Raw genomic sequence first — 12,993 nt, 5'->3', positions numbered from 1 at the left:
GCGCAAGCTGGTGAGCATCCAGCAAGTTCTGGAAGGCAGATGAAACATGGCTTCATTTTATAGTTTATGCATGATTTTAGAGGGGGCTTTAAATAGCATGTGATACAAGAGAAGAAAACCTGATGCTGTTCCTGAGATTTCTGCGGTTTAAAGATGAGCGGGGTAGTCCTTTGGCACAGCACGCTAGATCTTACTGCGAAACTGCTTCTGGGAAAAACTGAGAGGATAAGCGGTCTTGTCATCTGAGACACACTACATCCATGAGCCTGAATTATATACAGGAAAAATAAAGAGTATTCTGCTTTCCTGAGTGTTTGTGAAAAATCAGCAGAAAAGGAGACTTTAGATTTTAAATTAATCACAATATTTAAAATCTGAGTTTAGATAAAAATTTGGTTTCTGCTTTCCTCAGTTGTTGCTCCTGAAGTCTTCCCCTTATGTTTTCGATTTCTGCTCAGCGGTCTAGTTTTCAGAGTTGTGTAACTTTAAAGTTTCAAGGAAAAGTACTAGCCAGCAGCCTCACCTTAGCGACTGTTTGTATTTTTTTCTGGTATGTTGTCTTGTAAATATGACCAGGTCTAATAATCTCCTGCATTACAGCTTGCAAAACTCCATTAACATCCAAAGGTCTGCATAGGTGGAGAATTTGACTCCTGGTTATTTAAGAAATTTTTATCTTCCTTCTAGGCCTTTCTAGGGTCTTTGGCATTATTGTACATGAGTAGCATAGCACAATATTGTAGGAGCTATATATTTAGGAAAACTTCTTAGCAGCATTATAAAACACATTTTAAATTGTCAACACTTCTGAAATTATGATACCGCTTACTTTGGTCTTGATACAGAGTGCATTTATCTGCCCTTCTGTATTTGTATAAACTTGTCAACACCTTATCCGGAATAGAAAAAACTGCAATGCATCTTTTTTAGTTCATAAGTAGGAAACCTCTCCCTTTATACAGCAATGAAAATGGGAAACTGTATAGTACAATGCTCATACAAATGGTATCATAGAATCCCACTTCAAGAAGATTTCAGTGAAAAATAAAAAGTAAATCTGTCTTAAATATATTTGGTTAACAGAAGTAAAAAATACTTGACATCAGTTCGTTATATATTAAGGTAAGCAGCTACAACCTCATTTGGACATAGCCAGTGTTTCTTTAATCATCAGAGGTCCGTTGCCAGTTTTCAGAACTTATATTACAATGGCAACCGTTCTGTAATGGCATCGTAAATACTGTGGGAATACAGCACAAGTACTGGTGCGAATGCAATATCTGATGAAGTTCTTGAAGCCACCAAGTAATGGCAAGGGATATCTTTGTTTTAGACTGAGAAACAATCACAGTTTAAACAACCGATGGCAGCACTGCTCTCCAGTGACTGTCGCCTAATGCTTTAGACGACATCCCGGGGTGTCCAAAGCTGTTTTTTCGCTACTCTTCAGTAACTGCCCAAAACACGGGGTGCCTCACCGTTCAGCCTGAGGTTGTTAGGTGCCCAAAGTCAGCTTTCAAACACCTTTAGAAACCCCGAGTCTGGAAATTTTGGTGACTAATCTTTTGCCTGAGATACCCGATGATCTAAATGCATTCAAAGGGATCTAAATGTCACCTAAGTCCTGGAAGAGAAATTCTCAAATAAACAAAAATGTTTTTGCCAGGACTGTCTACTCCTCAGTGAGAGCCTAATCATGAAGCTGAAGTCCTTCACCTTTTTGTCTGCCCTCCTGTTGGGAGCTGCGTAGTGGCACTTGTCTTCCCGCGTCAGCAAGATGGATGAAGAAAGCGCCCACAGAGGTGACCCAAGGATCTAATATTGGGGGCTACCTTGTGGGTGCTACATGTTCAGACCTTGTCAGGGCCTCTGATCCTTGTGGGAGCACTGCAGAAAAAGGGCGAAAGTGCGCTTTAGACTCATAGAATCATTTAGGTTGGACAAGACCTTTAAGATCATGAAGTCCAACTGTCAACCCAACAACACCATGGCCGCTAAACCATGTCACCCATGCCTCGGACTGAGGAGCTTGCCCCTTGCGTAGCCGCACTACAATGTTGTAGGTTTTCTTTGGTGATGTTTCTGTTGTTCTTCTTCTTACGGTTGTGTTTATTTTCGATTAGAAAAATAGCATAAAATAAAATGCACAGATACAGAGACTATGTTTTACACTATACCCACACCTTCTAGGGAGACCTTGGGGCCCTGGTGTGATGTGGGGCTGGCTGGTGTCCCCCCCCGCCCTGGGATAACGCTGCCTGCAATAGCCTAATCCTGGTGTCTGCCCTGTGGCTCTGAGACATTGCTCGTCACAGATTTTTGTGGACTTTCGGTATAAGGTGACTGAAATCAGGAGGTGCCGGGTCAGAGCCTGCTGGAGAGGGGGTCTCTGTCACGATGCTGACAGCGTGTGCTGTGTGACGTGGGAGGGGGCATGAAGGCACGTGGATGCCAGGTCGTGCAAGGACTTCTGGGAGAGTTTCGCAGGGTGACTCAAGGCAGAACGAGCCACAGTCAGTGCATCTTGCAGCCAAGGGGTTTATTTGTGGTATGTCCTTCAGCAAACTGCCCTACTGACTGTGCTCGGGTTTCCCTCCGCAGGAAGATGTGGTCTTACTGGAGAAGGGATTTGGGTGTAAACTAGCACGAGTGCAGCAAAGATGTCAGGGTGACCATGTTCTGCGAGTAAAACTAGACTATTAGAGCAGACACAGCCTTTGTTGCAGAGTTAAACCCAGGTCCTACACTCTTGATATCCCTCCCATCTATCCCAACAAGCTGTCACCTGAGTTTGATGGTGCTTCCAACCCAGGCTGACAATCCTGCCACAGTGTTTGGGTAGCAGCACTAGCAGTCTCTTTCCCTTCAGCTGATGCTTAACCTGTTCTGCAGTTAGAGAAGATGACAGGGAGTACCATCGCCTGGGCAATGATGTTCTTCTAACACTTCATCACAATTAACCCCTGCACTGCAGAAATGCAATGTGTTTTCCCAGAGTTCAGTGAAAAAGAGTCACAGTCAGGTTTACCAGAACTGAATGTGGTAAGGGATGTCAAAGACAACAGGAGGGCTTCTGTAGGTACATAGGTGACAAAAAGAAGGCTAAGGAAAACGTGGGCCCACTGCTGAAGGAGTTGGTGGAGCTGGTTATGCAGGACATGAGGTACCGCGTGTCTTCTTTGCCTCAGTCTCTACTAGAAAGACCAGCCTTCAGGAATCCCAGACCCCAGAGACCAGGGGGAAAGGTTGGAGCAAGAAAGAGGTACCCATGGTGGAAGAGGATCAGGTCATGGAGTACTTAAACAAACTGGACATACACAAATCCATGGGTGCTGATGTGATGCACACATGAGTGCTGATGGAGCTGGCAGCTGTCATTGTGAGGCCACTGTCAATGATCTTTGATCAATCATGGTGATTGGGAGAAGTGCCCAAAGACAGGAGAAAAGCAAATATCACTCCGATCTTCAAGAAGGGCAAGAAGGAGGACCCAGGGGACTACAGGCTGGTCAGCCTCACCTCGATCCTTTGGAAGGTGATGGATCCATCTTGGAAACCATTTCCAGGCACTTGAAGGACAAGAAAATCATGAGGAGTAGTCAGCATTGCTTCACCAAAGAGAAGTCATACTTGACCAACCTGATAACCTTCTATGCTGAAATGACTGGTGTGGGAGATCAGGGGAGAGCAGTGGATATTGTTTACCTGGACTTCAGTAAGGCTTTTGACACTGTTTCCCATAAAATCCACATAAGAGAAGCGGTTGAATTGTGGGCTGGATGAGTAGACAGTGAGGTGGATTGAAAACTGGATGAATGGCTGGGCCCAGAGGGTGCTGCTCAGTCTCATGAAGTCTGGCTGGAGGCCAGTAACTAGTGGTGTACCCCAGGGGTCCAATCCTGTTTAACATCTTCATTAATGATGTGAATGTTGGGGTAGAGCGCACCCGCAGCAAATTTGCAGATGACACAAAACTGGGAAGAGTGGCTGATATGCCAGAGGGTCGTGCTGCCATCCAGATGGACCTCGAGAAGCTGGAGTGATGGGCTGACAGGAACCTCATGAAGTTCAACAGGGGGAAGTGCAAAGTCCTGCACCTGGGGAGGAACAATCCCAGGCACCAGCACATGCTGGGGGCTGCCCAGCTGGAAAGCAGCTCTGCAGAAAAGGACCTGGGGTCCTGGTGGACACCAAGGTGAACTTGAGCCAGCAATATGTCTTTGTCACAAAGAAGGTTAACGATATCTTGGGCTGCAAGGTCAAGGGAGGTGATCATTCTCCTCTACTTGGCACTGGTGAGGCCATAAGGGAAGTACTGGGTCCAGTTCTGGGCTCCCCAGTACAAGAGAGACATGGACATGCTGGAGGAACTCCAATGAAGGGCCATGAAGATGATTAAGGGACTAGAGTACCTCCCATATGAGCTAGCCAGCTACGCTGGCTTTAAGAGAGCCATGGGCCATCAAGTGAGGGCGAATCTCACAGCCAAGGCAGGTTGATGTTTGTCACAACACTGACAAAGAGCAGTGTTTCTGAGGACTATTAGCCAGAGTTAATGTTTACAGTAACATGCTTTTTCATAAAGAAAGGGGTCAAATTAGGAGCATGGGCTACTGTATTTTCTTTCTTCAGCAGTTGGGGATCACAACACGCTCTTACCATGTAAATGAGGGGTGAAATAACAGATCCTTTTACACCGGTTTTTGAGCAGACAGGATTACAGCACAGATTGTGTTGTGAAACAAAGAATAGCTCCACGGGAGCCATGACTCTTCCTATGAATCATTCTGTCCCTTCTCTCCCCTTTCCATATACCCTTTCTTTTTGTAATTTTTCTTAAAGGTAAATATCTTCTAGATGGGAATGGCATATTAACTGAATGGTTGGACTTAAAAATGGCTAAAGTTGACTGTTTACTAGCTACAATTTTATTTAATAAGTAGTGACTGATAATGGTTATTTGCCTTCCTACTCGGAGACAGCTTTAAACATAAGCATATGCATTGTCAAAATGATAAACATACCCTTCCCCTAAAGTGCCCCTAAATAGAAATAAAAGTCATAATACACCTCCAATACCAGGAGAGAAATTGGGGTGGAGGGCCTGGAGAAGTGGGGTATATGTTTTTCTGCGTAATGTTATGTTAACAACAGCTATGAGTGAAGAGAAATTACATATGGAGCCATGCTGACATTTACAGGAACTGTTGTGGAGAACCTGAAATACATAACAGAGAAAATAAGAGATTTGGAGTGAAAAGGTTACATCACATTTAGAAATCGAAGGAAACAAGCGTTGCAGTTCATGATAATACAGGTGGAGAAAGGATTACAGGTGCGTCTAAGGACTGCTTGGAGAGCATTAATGGACATTGTTTCCCTGTAACTTTCAATGGGCGATTCATCAAATACTCCCTGATGTGTGTTTTGAAGTGAGTGCTTCTTTCTGTGCATCCAAGGTGATCTGTTCATATTGCCAAGGGCTGGTTTTGCTCCTTGGAGCAAAGCAGGAGCAGGCGAGTCTTCCCTGACTTGCACTGACTGGAGTAGCCTTTTTGGTCTGAGCCTAACATGCAGTGATTTACAACATAAAGTAATGACAAAATCTTATTTTTCCTGACCCTCTAGCCTGGGAACAGGGAGACAGCAGCCAGATTGGCAGCATAGCACAGAAAGATAATTTTAAGCAAGAAAAATGCGATCTAGCTGCTGAAGCCTGCTCTGTGCCTCCTGCAACGCTCAGTGGCTGGCCACGATCTGGCCCCAAGTACATTCACTTGCAGTAACACTGACAGACGTTATGTGTCACATATCACTGCACAGTAATTTCCTGGATTCAGCCATTATTTCACTAATGTTTTGTTTCAAGTCTTCAAAAGTGTCTAAGTGTCCAAATTTGATTTTTCATGCATATAAGTAGTCTTAAGAAGCTGTGGCACTTTTGTACAAAAGATGATGCTTCAGGAGCTCACTGCAGGATGAATATCTGCTATAAATATTATTTCTGTGTTTGTGCTCATTAAAATGTGAAAAGGTAACATTTGAATGCACACATATATTCCAGGTATTTCTCTGGGAAAGTATTTTTTCAAATTATTCTTACTGACTTACTGAGATGCTGTTGACTTACCAATCAGCAACAAAGAAGTGCAAATTCCTATGAAAAAGGAAAAGGAAAAAGGGAAACAAGGAAGGAGAGGAGAGGTGAGGAGAAGAAAGGGAAAAGGAGAAGAAAAAGAAGAAAAAGAGATCTAACACACAGAGGAGTGAATATGAGCCTTAGAACAGCCTAAGGACTGGTCACAGGGAAAACACAAAGTAGGTACGGCTTTATGTAGGAGATACAGTCGCTAACAAGATGTTCAACTCATTAAAAGACATTTCTAAGTGCTTATGCTTCTAAAATACCATCTCCAAAAAACCCCAAGATTTTCTTTTAGTAAGTACATAGCACATCAAGGCTGATCAATTTGTTAATGTGAACTTTTGAGGGAAGAGAGATTACAGCAATAAAGGTTCTGACATGTAAATTAAAGTAGCTGGGTTACACTAAAAGAATATTGTAAAACGCCACGTGTGCCCAACTTTATAGACAAAATCCGCATGATTCTGGGGGGCTTTCGTGGTCACATAATTAAGGACACCTGGGTTAGAAAGGGTTTTGTTGCTGATGTTGTGAACACAGTTTTAAGTGCACACGCAGCCCCAGGGACCCTGTGTTCCCGGGCAGATGGGGACAGAAGTTATCTAAATTTTAACTGTTTCACTAAGAAAATCCAGTGAGGGCTTTTGGACAGGGAGATGGCAGGATTTAGCCCAAATGTGAGGAATCTTTGTGTCCCTGGTGAATTATGATCCGCTTTGTTACAGTAGCACAAATAGCGCTAGCCAAAAAAAGAGACAGCTCTTGTCTTGAAGAGTATGCATTCTTACTATTATTTTATTTGTATTCTTCCTCCTTAAAATTAGCCACTGCTTACCAAGTATCCACAATAAATCCAAACAGTGGGATGGAGACAGAGATTGACTAAGTGAAACCTGCCCTAAGTGTGCACCCAAGAGATCAACAGAAATCAATTTGCCTTGCAGAGGTAGGTGGTTATACATAAAAGCTGAGAAAAATCATACTGGAAGCCACAGGAACACTTTCAAGTGGGAAAATTGGGGGTTGCCTACTGCATATGCCCTCGCTACCGGAGAGTGTGTGTGCGTGTGTGTGAGTCATGGAGAGAGATACCGAGAGACAGAGGGTGGAAGACAGAGAACGAGAGAAAGGGGGGGGAAGAAAAAGGGAGGAAAAAAGAAATCACTAGAAACACGCAGATGCAAAAGTGCAATGGTTGTATTAAATTATTTTGAGCTTTTTGTGCAACTTACATAATTCTCAAGTAGAAGAAAATAAAGCCATAATTTATGCACAGTTCTTCCTAGCAAGTAAAAAAAAAAAAAAAGAAGTTATTTTTACAACCCCCTATATTGATTGTATTTTTAGAACACTTTCTAAAATAAGTGGAGAATTCAATCCTACTCTCTGAGGCATGTCAATTTGTGCCCACATAGTCGATGGAAAGATTGAACCCTAAGTGCAGATCATGACATTCTGCTGTGATAAAAGCTGTTTCTGTTTGCTTTAACACTCATGCATAGTGGTAAATGCCACCTGTGACACATTGGGATAAGTATAACTATATTGCATTCAGTGATTGCAATACACTGAAAGTTGTTTCTGAAAGTTATCTGACTCTCTCTACTTAGATAACTTAATTTTCTTTAAGTGTTTTAAGACAGGAGAAGACAGTCAAGCTATAGACACAAATAAATTTCACTTGCCAGGAGGTTTTTTTTCAGAACATGATACTAATTAACAAAAAATAATACAAGTCTTAACAGAAAATCAATCTGTGATCTACTTAGGCATGTGTTTGGTTCTAACCCTGTTCAGGAAAACCCTTGAACTCTTGCTTAGATCCTCCTTAATCATGTCTGTAGGCATTGCTTAATCAGCGCTATGGTAAATATCCATTCGCCCAACCACTGCCCACTGTATCTATTTATGCACGTAAGGCCATGTGTATATTAATAATCAAGATCTGGGCAGAAAAGTGCCCCTCAGCCTGCGCTTTTCGTTGCCTCCCAGACACTGGCCTCTTCTTGTACCATCCAATGAACTTGTTTCCACTATTATTTAAGTCACGGTGGCCGTGAAAGCAGAACCAGAAACTGCCAGAACCATCTAAATCAATGAAAATCTATTGCTCGAGAAACGTGAACATGTCTCACAGCATTATCTCCCCAGAGATAAGGCCTATAAGATAGCCATGCTGCCAGTGGCGTCTTTCTTTTCGTATGGTGTGACAGCTCGGAGGGCAGCAGGGCGGCAGACTGCCTTCCGTGAAAACTTCTGCAACTTTTCCAGCTGTTTCTTCATCCTCCAGGTGCCTCCTGCTTCAGAAAGCTCTTCACTGCCATGGAGCTCCCAGGGAAGCCTGTGTACATGTTTCTGTTTGACTTTTGTGGCTATTATTTTTTAATCAGCTTTTTGGGTGAGGAACCAGCCGGGAGCTCACACGCCGAGGTCCTGGTCCACGCGTGGAGCTCCTGGACACGGTGCCAGCCCATGTATTATGAATTACATGGCAGCAACAAATTCTCTTCTTCGCCAGCCGTGTCGGCTGTCCAGGTCCTTCCCTGCCATAAAGATGAAGAACTGTCAGGTTCCGACTCCAAAAATCCTTCTTGCTCCCTCCTCTGCGCTGCAACCCCTGCTGGCCTAGTTTTGAATCATGCTGGATAATGGATGTGAGCAGCTAAAATTTCCTTCCTGTGTAAGGTAACGTGCCCTTTCTAATATTAATTTCTAGAGGACCCCAAGCTCTTTAGCAATTTAATAAATCCAGGTGGGCACTAAAAAAATAGTGAGTATTGACAGGCCCTCTGATAATAACAAATACGTGAAAACGGCTGTTTGTTAAAATTTTGCTGAGAAACTATTTTTGTCCTTGGGCAACATTTTGTTACTCTGCTTGCATGCCTCGGTGTGTTTCCTACTTAGCTGGCTATATAGTTTTATAGATATAACAATACATACGCACGCATGCATTATCTATATATCTCTTGTTTGCTAAACCTGAAGTAATTTATGTAATTATACACATAATGTATTTTACCCAAATACACAAAGAAGATTTTTTTTTTTTAAATGCCACTTAGGATCTAGATTTAACTTAAACCACTACTTAGTCTATCTTCCTTAATAGGATACTAAAAAGGAATTTTATGACAACATTATCAGTAGCATTTTGCTGATAATTAGAATAACAATAATAATACTGAGATATTTTTTCAGTAATAATGGTGTTATTAATGAGATTTTTATGAAAGACAGACTTCTTTAGTATAATTATGAAAATTGATCTTTTGCATTTTACTTATTCACTGAAATCAGATAAGTGGCTTAACTACATGTATTATTTCTAATAAATATTCAAAAGAATGCATTTAAACAAGGCACCTCATTCTATTCTTGCTCATATTCCTTGCATTTAAATAAAAGTGTAATTGCTCTGCTTTTTTAAACTGCTAGTTTGGATTAGCTGTCTAACCTGTACAGTGTAGCTGTTTGCTGTTTGCATTTTTAATAGCTTTATTACCATTTGGTGAAGCCTTAATTTCTCACTCCCTTGAAGAGTCCTGCCTTTAAGTCAGCTCTACAATTTAACCAGCAATAATCTGTCAAGATAAGATAAAGACCTACACCAGATGAAATGCAGTATTTTTGTGTAGCATTCTGTCATTGTTAAAGGAAAGATCTGAGTATGTCAAAATGTAACACCTGAAAGTTTAATAAACTTTGTAGCATAATTTTACAGTTCACATTTTAAAATAAATTGTTCTAGAATACATTAGCTTGTTCACTAGTGAAATCAGTTAAATATCTATATAAATATGTTTGGGTGAAGGGAGCCAGCAGTTTTTCAACAAGGATAAAAGTTCTTTCAGTTTTCAAGCCTCAGATTAAGTCACTTCTGAAAATCCTTGCTTCAATGCAGTTCTATTAACTCTGCAGTTTCCTCGTAACTCCTTCATAATATTTGGCCATAACAACACTGCAGAGGTTCATTAGATATTGCAAACATTCTTTTTTTAGAGTTGCTAATACTGAGGTAATTGAAGTGAAGCGTACTTAACTCCTCGCTTTCAGGACTCGGGCTGCTCTTCGAGTATTCCTGTTTCTTTTCACATTCCTGTTTCACTTATTCGTGCAAGTAAGGGTTTTTTTTAAAGAAGAAATATATGAAGATGAGGTCCTAAATCCATGTTAGGGTGAAATAGTAACTGAACTGTGTCAGGTAGATACGAATTAGTGTATTTATAGGACAGAAGAATGAGGAATGCGTTTCTCAGTTCTACCTTAGCAGAACCTGCTATTCCACGTGCGAATGGACATCCATGACTTTCATCTAACCAGGCATATTCAATGGAAATGGCAGAAGTGTAGGCTCTGTGAGCTTCTCCTGAGTCCATGGGAGTCGATACAGGTCGGATGCGTGGTCAGGGAGGGGAGACCAGAGCACGGGGCGTGGGAGTGTTTGGGCAGCTTTCTGTCCAAATCCCGCACCCTGTGCCCTCCTGGGGACAGCTTGGGCTGTGCTGAGGTCTTCCTCTGCACAACCCAGGAGGGGAGCAAGCTTTAGGATTTCACACCCAAGATTTTAGATTTTTTTTTTTTTGAGTAACTGAACTCTTATGAGTACTGGTTTTTTCCTTTTTTCTTTTCTTTTCTTTTCTTTTCTTTTCTTTTCTTTTCTTTTCTTTTCTTTTCTTTTCTTTTCTTTTCTTTTCTTTTCTTTTCTTTTCTTTTCTTTTCTTTTCTTTTCTTTAAAGGTACAGTAAGATAAAAAGCCAGTGCTAGTAGCTGTTTGCAGGCATTCAGTTCACTCCTTGGGCTCAGGCTGTTGTCTGTCTCCACAATGAACAGCCCTCCCCTCTTAGGTTGGTTAAACTTTCCCAGGGCAGCTTTGCTAAAACATACACTTCCATGAAATGGTTCCATTTTGATGAACCATCATTTTGCAGTGAAAAAAAAAATCTGATTTGCTGCCAAATCCCCCAATCTGTTTAATGTCAGTAGTTCATCTTCCTGGGCTAGTTCTTCACTGAACTATATTAAGAAGCAGCCCAAAATGCTGTTTTGGAGGGTTCTGCATGTCTGGCACCACAGACCCTGTATTAATTAGAAATACCATAGTACAGTGTATTTCCATTTCTCACAGTCGGTGATTTATGAACTGCAGAGCCATTACTGAATAGACTTTGACTTGTGAGAACCAGGCCCTGCCTGAAACCACAAAGGTTGTTAATAATTTAGCTCTGCTTTGACATAAACTTGGTAGTTCTGTGGGCCTTGGTTATTAGTTATGAGGAACAGAATCCGATTTTTAGAACAAACAGGGAAGATATATCTGCAATAAAAACACCCACTGTGTGCTTTGTCAAACACACTGCTGTCAGAAAATCTGTTCAATTTTAAGGTTAAGGCCCTAGGACTATTCTGTATTGCTCACATGAGAAAGGCCCATAGGATGTGGCCTTTCCAGGAAAAGCACTGAGATGCAAAACTCACATTTAAGAAATAGGTGCATCTAAATTAGGCTCCCAAGTCTGTTGTTAAGGACTTAAAACTATATAGGACTTAAAAAATATTTAGTAGTGGTTGCTACTTCACGGCAACCACGGAAGGCAGCTCAGTGATGGTCATTTTCCCTATTCCAGAAACCGCAGTACGTGATATGTCAATAACAACTCTAGCACTGGTGTGTGGTGGGGAATTTTCCCGTGATAGTGATGCTGATTATTGGCCTGGCTTATAGCTGTTAAAATACATTTTCAGGGAAGCTCAAAATATGTAAATATTTTCTAATTTGACTTTGCAGGGTCACCAATGTTTCTTTTTCTACATGGATATTTGGGAGTTGAAAATGGGAATAAAGGCAGCTTATGAACAGTGTCACAAGCCCACAGTCTGTGAAAAATCATGAGAGAGCCTGCAGTGGGCACAGCCCTTAACGAATGCTGAGCGCCTGTGTGTCTGCTTGAAATACACTTGCTACAGGCACAGGTCTGCATTGAACAAAGCCTTTAGTCACATTCCAAAGCCTACACTTGTGCTTGGGGCCCGATCTGTGTCTCAAGGACTTTTTGGAATTGCGAACTGACATTCTTGCGCCCAGGCTCCCTCTGGGAGACAGAGGTTAGACCAGGGAAAGGGCTCTTCGGAGGCTGAATTACACCAGCTCACAAGAGCACAGAGGGGCAAAAGAGCTCATCTGCCAGCACCAAGGGCCAGCAGATCCGCAGCTCTTGCACGGAGGCTTGAAGCCACGTAAGACGTCGGTCCCCTGCTCCAGCCGTACTAAGAGAAGCGGGGCTGTGAGGAGATGCCGGTCCCTCACTGTCGCGGGACATTACTGCTTCAGCAGCGCTGGCTGGGAGAACAAAACTGTAACGCACTTTTTGGCAGAAAGCGGCCGGGTTAATGCCGGCTGCCCACCTCATCCAGGCTGAGCCGGGCAGCTTTGCCCGCAGATCAGCAACGATGGTGACCTCCCGGAACAGGCTGGTGACAGTAAATGCACAGTAAATACCGACTTTTAACCTGATTATTTCCTTCACAGCCTGAAGCGAGGCATGGATACATCTCTTCATACTAGCAGCCCAAGCCTACATCGACCTGGAAATGCATTTATACGAGCGTGAATCAAGACAGAAGGAAGGGCAGGTACAGCCTCGCACTGAGCAGGAGGAATGAGGAGAGCTGAAGGCAGCTGGACTTCAAAGCCCTAAAAACTTTCCTGAACTGCAACCTTACAGCTGTTATCTCAGCACGGTCTCAAAACAGTATCTCGCATCCCAGGTTTTAGACAATTCTCTCCACACCAAAACAACCTGAGTTTGAGATTAGTCCAGGCTGGAAACACATACATTTGAGGTTAA

At 42.5% G+C, this 12,993-nt stretch overlaps 1 long non-coding RNA gene across 1 annotated transcript in view; it reads left to right on the top strand.

Annotated features, from left to right (window-relative positions):
• LOC138681952 (uncharacterized) overlaps positions 1-9,224 on the top strand; it is a 401,827-nt gene extending 392,603 nt beyond the window's left edge. The window contains exons 3-4 of the long non-coding RNA XR_011322185.1: positions 6,970-7,091; positions 8,436-9,224. This is a non-coding gene — a long non-coding RNA (uncharacterized lncRNA). The remainder of the gene's footprint in view (positions 1-6,969; positions 7,092-8,435) is intronic.
• The last annotated feature ends 3,769 nt before the right edge of the window (positions 9,225-12,993 follow it).

This window comes from Haliaeetus albicilla, chromosome 25, assembly GCF_947461875.1.
Source record: "Haliaeetus albicilla chromosome 25, bHalAlb1.1, whole genome shotgun sequence".
Taxonomy (NCBI): Eukaryota; Metazoa; Chordata; class Aves; order Accipitriformes; family Accipitridae; genus Haliaeetus; species Haliaeetus albicilla.
Note: the sequence above shows the minus strand (reverse complement) of the source record. Positions and strands in the feature narration are given on the sequence as shown.